Source organism: Dromaius novaehollandiae, chromosome 22 (genome assembly GCF_036370855.1).
Source record: "Dromaius novaehollandiae isolate bDroNov1 chromosome 22, bDroNov1.hap1, whole genome shotgun sequence".
Lineage (NCBI taxonomy): Eukaryota > Metazoa > Chordata > Aves > Casuariiformes > Dromaiidae > Dromaius > Dromaius novaehollandiae.
This window is the reverse complement of record NC_088119.1, coordinates 4,352,003-4,358,323: the sequence shown is the minus strand read 5'-3', so window position 1 is coordinate 4,358,323 and position 6,321 is coordinate 4,352,003.

The following is a 6,321-nucleotide window of genomic DNA, read 5'->3' as shown; positions in this document are numbered from 1 at the left end:
CTCCTCAGAAAAGTATTTGTGAAGATGTGGCAGAGCTTAAGAAGAAAAGAGAGGTTAAGGAAAAAAAAATGTTCCACAGAGATCAGGAGCTTTAGGATTACTTTATCCTGCTGCCTTGGCCTTCTCTAATGAATATATTTGCTGGTATGGACAGGTCCTTGGTAACCAAGTCCCAGGTTTGGCATATCAAGCCCAACTCATAGCCTTGGCCAGATCTAGCCATTTTAACCTTCTGGCACTGCCTCTTCCCTCTGCATTACCTTCACTAGCATATGTTAACTGTTATGGAAGGTTAGGCTCGCCAGCCACCATAACAAGGTCCAACCCTAGGTTCCCACTGAAAAGTTCAGAGCCAATTCAAAGCAAATTAAATAAATAAATTTTAATGACACCCATGCAATAATTACAGCTCAAGCTGGGTGCCTCCAAAGAGGGACCCCAAACAAAGAAATCCCTGGGCAACTATAACTTTTCAATCTAAGTTATCTACCCCTCACACGGTAGTCCAGACCAACAGTAATATTCAGGTCTGGGGTCTCCCATTCCTTATTGGGTCTCATCATTGTACCTAGGCAAGCTGTTTCTTTCCTTATCTTTACCGTTGCGGTTTCTGCTGATGGATGTGCCTTTCTTCCTTGTTGGGTCCGGCCATTGTCTCTCAAGGTCCTGATGAGGAGGAGGTAATTCCAGACTGCAACAATTAACACTGCCCCAGCAGTGAGAGGAGGCTTTGTCCCTCAAGGTCCTGATGCCCTGCAGAGGCCTTATTTCAAAGTCTTGACATCCTCCCTTTTGGAGTGTGAGGCACAGGAATGCAAACTGCTTGTAACTTCCTTATCTTCCCAGCTTGAACCAGCTCTGGGGGCCCTTTCTTACTGAACTACTTATGTTATCTGAATGAGGCCTAAGGCTTCAGCAAATTTAGCTACTCATGCTAAGCAAGTTTTATAGAAGTTGTGCTAAGTGGCTACCTCCAGACAGTTTAGTTCAATAACCTCCTTAACATTAAGAAACTTCCTGGTTTGCCTCAGCCATGTTAAAGTATTATCTCATCTTAGATCAGAGCTGATATGAGAACTAGATATTGGTCTGGAAGGATCACATCACATTAAAAAAAAAAAAAAAAAAGTCTCTTCATTTTGTCTGTACCTCAATTTCTGGCTGGGCTTTTGGGTCCAGATTTCTTGTCTGACTACATACTGCATGTGTTGACTTTTGCTTTGTCACTAGTCTGGAGTGAACAAACTGTTTTGACTGTAGAAACTCTGACATAAGCAATGATGATGTGGAGAGATAAACCAAATCCCACCTTTACAATCACTAGGCACACCCCTGGCTTGATCCACATCAAGGCAAATTCCAAGACACATTTAAACTCTACAGAAAACCCAAAGGGATGGGTAGCAGGTATCTCTATGGTCAATGCTCAGTTAGGATTTTCCAGAGCTGCAGCAGCAATGTCAATGAAGAAATATCAATGTATCCTGAGTGTTGGTCCTGTGGCAGTTGACACAAATGCTGTGACTTCCAAGGGAATGAATATTGCTCATTTATCCTAACTGGAATTCTGGCCTGTAAATCTTAACTACTCTGGAAGCCCTGTCTAAATCCCCAGAATGTTATACTCTCATTCTGCTTTGGATTTGCAATCTCACTTTCCATTTGCTGAGATGTCACACGCAGGTATTCATACCACCAACCTTTACTTCTTTGAGGGAGATAATCCTATTTTGTCAATTGGTCCATTAACGCTTTGGCTTAGCTAGTTGAACCTAAGCTAGAACACCGCCTTGACCAATTCACTTTCACCCCTTTTATCCTTTAAGGTTATCCCAGTACTGTTGACAATCACCACACACTGGCTGGCTTGGTGAGGCCTGAACTTATTACCCCGGGCAGCCTTACCTTCATACATACAGGATAACCCACACCTTTGATCTGGTTTACCCATAATAATGCAATACCTTGGCTTGGCCCATACCCATAGGTTTCATTCCTCAGTCCTCAGTCCTTCATTCCTTCATTCCTCAGTCTTGCTCACTGCTGTTTTGGTTGACATTCTCTAACCTACATATCTGGTCTGGTCTACTGCTCTACGGTGATGTTAAAGCCCTAGCCATCTCTCTGTTAACCCCTGTATGGCCTTGGAAGAGGACTTCATCTGGGAAAAAAATCTGTATTTTCCATGAAAGGTCCCTTGCCAAGCCCCAGATGTAAAAGAGAAGTAGGGCTGAAACCCTTTCAGGGCCCAGTATTTCAAGTGGCAGGAAAATGTTCAGGTGCTTGCTGCCTGCAAGGACAAATGCTACTGATGAACTCATGTTCACTCTAGATCTTTCAGTCTTTTTCTGACTTTGAAGCCAGAAGGGTCTGTCATGGCATGAGCTTGTGTCTGGAGGCAGGGGTTGGACGAGATGATCTCCAGAGGTCCCTCCCAACCCTAACTACTCTGTGTTTCTATGAATCATCCTAGAATTCTTGAGGTGTCTAAAGCAGCATTGATTCCCAAGGAGATATGGGGCTGTAACTATGCTAGTGTATGGAAGACTGGGCAAGTTTTTTCTGTCCACACATTCTGGGAGTGATTGCTCATACCAAACTGAGGCAACAGCTTCCAGCATTAGGATACAAAGGTCAGATCCTGGAAAAGAGGAAGTTAAACAATGTTATATTAGGGTTACTTGCAATGTGTGTGAGAAGCTGTTTAAGTCATCTGTGAGACTCCTGAGTGCTAAAGAATCAAACTTAATTTTCAATACTTCCTGCACCCTCTAGGAGTTATAACAAATACTATTATCAAAGCTGTAGGACTCTGCTAGAGTGCCAGCAGAGAAAACAGTAGTGAAGGTATCAGGAGCAGACAGTAGAATGAAGAGTAGCAGGAGATATAACTAGTAGGAATGGTGCCTCTAGTGGGAAGTAGCTTGTGGAAGGTGGTCATGCTACAGGAACGTAACAGCTTACACCAGATCTGCAAGGATGTTAAGTGTTTCTGCAGGAGAGGAAAGAAAATAGCTGCCCTTACATTTGCCTCTCCAGAGGAAAGAAGAATGTACACTATTAAAGTAACTTGTTAGGAATGATGTACTATGTTTGTCTGCTATTTAAGTTAGGGTATCTATGGTAATGCTTTCTGTTTTCCAGGTCTGTAAATTCTAGGCTAATTCTTCACTTTCACTCTCCCATAACAATGTTTATCTCACTGCTTAGGATTCTTAACTCCTGAAGGTAGCAAGACCCAAGGTAAGCTGATCTTACAATGTGAGTTCCTCATTTTAATTACTTTCTCCTACCAGTTCTTGATCAACTATCTACACCTTGTGAACTCCAGTATTCCCTGCTCCTGCTGGCTATGCTTTCTGGTGTTCCACACTCAGTGAGCCATAGTCCTTCGCTGTGCTACAATTCTTTCTTTGTTCCATTTGCTTTGTTCCAGTCTTGCTATCCATTTAGCTTGACAATCAGTTAGTTTGACTCTTGAAAGAGTGTGGGGAACACTAGCACTAAACAGACCACTGCTGCCTATGATGTGCTTAAGCAGGCTCTCCTATTATTTGGCTCAGAAGACTCAAACAGCTTCTTATACACCTTGAGGATGAGTATTACACAAAATCCCTTGCATTTTGCTGTCCTTTTTCAGACTGTACTCTCTTCATTTTGTTGATGCTAGCTCTTGCTTTGATTAGCATGACCATTCACAACTCAGGAGCAATTGCACGGTATTATTTGCCCTTGACATCTAAATATTGACACTAGAAACTTTTTCCTGCCTTATAAAAGGATTTTCTTTTTAACTTTACCTTTAACTTTTCTTTTATTCTTCAGAATTCCATAAAAAACACATATGATCCTCCCACCCTGTTCCAGGATTGCCCACTGGTCTTCTTCATTCTTCATTTCATTTGCTTTTCATCCAACCAAGGTGAGGAGGGGAAGGGTTCTGGCATCTAGGCCTTGGATACCAGGCTTCAGCATACTACTACTCTTCTGCAGGATGTTTTGCACTTGTTCTTCACTGACACCTACCAATCTCTGGACAGCAGCAGTAGCAGCAGATGCTTCAGGCTTGGCACACCAGTATTAATTCTCTCTCCCTTCTGCATGGACAAACCAAGACACAGCAAAAAAAGTATGGAGCACAGTGAAACTTCTTCGATTTCCCAACTTAAAAACATTGTCCATCAGCCCTTGGGACTATCATTTAGAACAGTTTCCTATCTCTCCAGCTTTCAAAGGTGATTCCTGCCCCCTCCCCCCCCCCCCATCCACAGGTAAAGGGTGAAGTTTTTAGTAACAGCAATAGACAATGTGCATGTTACTTGAAATATGCTAGAGATGATTGTTCTAGAAACAGCAATATGACAGGTACCACAGCTAGCCTTGACAAGGAGTTAACTGTTTAGCCCTCCTATTGAGTCCTCTGTCAAGCTCTTGTGGTGAATTACTTGGAGAGCTGGACCATCTCCAGTACTGAATACCAGAGGAATGGATGAATTCTAACCGCATGATTCGGCCGTACTGCTTCTAGGAGACTGATGGATCAATATTTCAACTAGCAATCTGATATGTGAGCTTCTCATAAATACGCTGGTACTTGAATATCCCTCGGGCTGTTATGCTCTTGTTCACACTTCAGATTGAGCACCTGCAGTTTAAACAGATGAAACAAAGCAGTTTCAGTCAGCATGACCCCAATGTCAGCTTTTTTACCATTCCAGAGAAAGGTACCTGCACAGGTATAAGCTGGGTCCCAGAGAAGTCTTTCTTGGATGTATTTTGGCTGTTTGCAGCTGTGATGCTGAACCTGGTGCTACAGATGAGAGGCGAATTTTTCCAGCTATTCTTGTAACAGTAGTGAGCTGCTAAAAGGAAGAGGGCACTCCGACTGCTGCCAGTGATGCAAGAGAAAATGGATGTCACGGGGCAGGCCCCTGCTAAACCACGGAGTTAACAGAGCTACCAGCATCAGACCTGTCTGGTGCTAGATACTACTGGAAAAGCAAATTTGAAGTTAGTATTTGGCCTGCATTGGTAGTGAGCTGGAAGCAAATGTTTGAATTGTGCAGGGAACAGTGGTATCAGAATTTCTTAATTCTCTCTTAATTCTCTAGTATGACCAATTTGTACTAGTCTGGACCCTTGAACCCTATGTGTTGAACCTTACTTAGAGCACTGTTTATACTTGTTCAGTTTAATGCCTCAGTGTCTTCAATGTTACCCCATTACCAGTGGAGTGGCCTGATTCAGCCATATTAATACATTACCCTGGACTTGTTCCACAGGATGACTCACTACACCATTTTTCTGCATGCTAGACCACACACAGCTACAAAACATTCTACCCTGAATAACCCACAATCTTAACCTGTTCAATCCACTATAGTCAAATGGTTTTGATTAAACCATCCAAACTATTCTTTTGAGGTGGCACTCTGTTTTCCAGGACATGGAGGTACCTCCATGATCTCCATTTTGATAGATTTTTCTACTGAAAATCTGAAAGTTTCAAGGAAGCCTAAGAAATTAGAAGATTGCATTCAGTTTAGCCACCTTCATCTCTTTTGACTAGGGTAACAGCTGAGAGTTTGGATAACACCATCTGAAGTCCAAGATCTGGTTGAAACTGGCCCAGAATGGAGATGAGGAGAAGACAACTTGGGATTCCTTTTGTTTTCAGTCTGGGCCTCATCTTATTTCTGCTAGTGGAGAAAGAGAACATTTCTCACCAGCACCATGGGAGCTGGGTTGGCTGGCAGCCTGGATTCTGTGACAGTTACTAGCTGAAACCAACCAAAAGCAGCTCTGTAAACTGAGTTCAGCATAATAAACCAAACATGACTTTAGCAATCATACTAGATACCAGAGTATGTTGCTACTCCCTTTTTTAAGAGTTCAGTGTAGCAATTGAGTTCAAATTCTGTTAATTGATGCTGTCTATGAACAGCAGAAGTGTCGTTATGGATTGTGTCCAGTCAGGTTATTCCAGACTTGCTAAAGTTAAAGGGAAAGCCAAATATATAACAGTCTAGTCTGACATAATTAAAAGCTTTTATTTTACTTACAGCAAGAAATTCTTCTAATTAAACCAAATGCACTGGAGTTTATAGAAAGTGTGTTAGTTGATAGTGTTTGGGCACTTGGTCCCTGATTGCACTCTTTCGGCCATGCTAAGGTACTCCTGAAATTCAATCATAAAATAATAGAATAATTAAGTTTACAAGATGGAGGAGGGGACATCCTGTTCTGTCCTTAAGACGGCTGGGATTCCCAGGGAATGCATAGTAGTGAAAAGTCTGCTCCCTGAATCTCTTCTGAAAACCT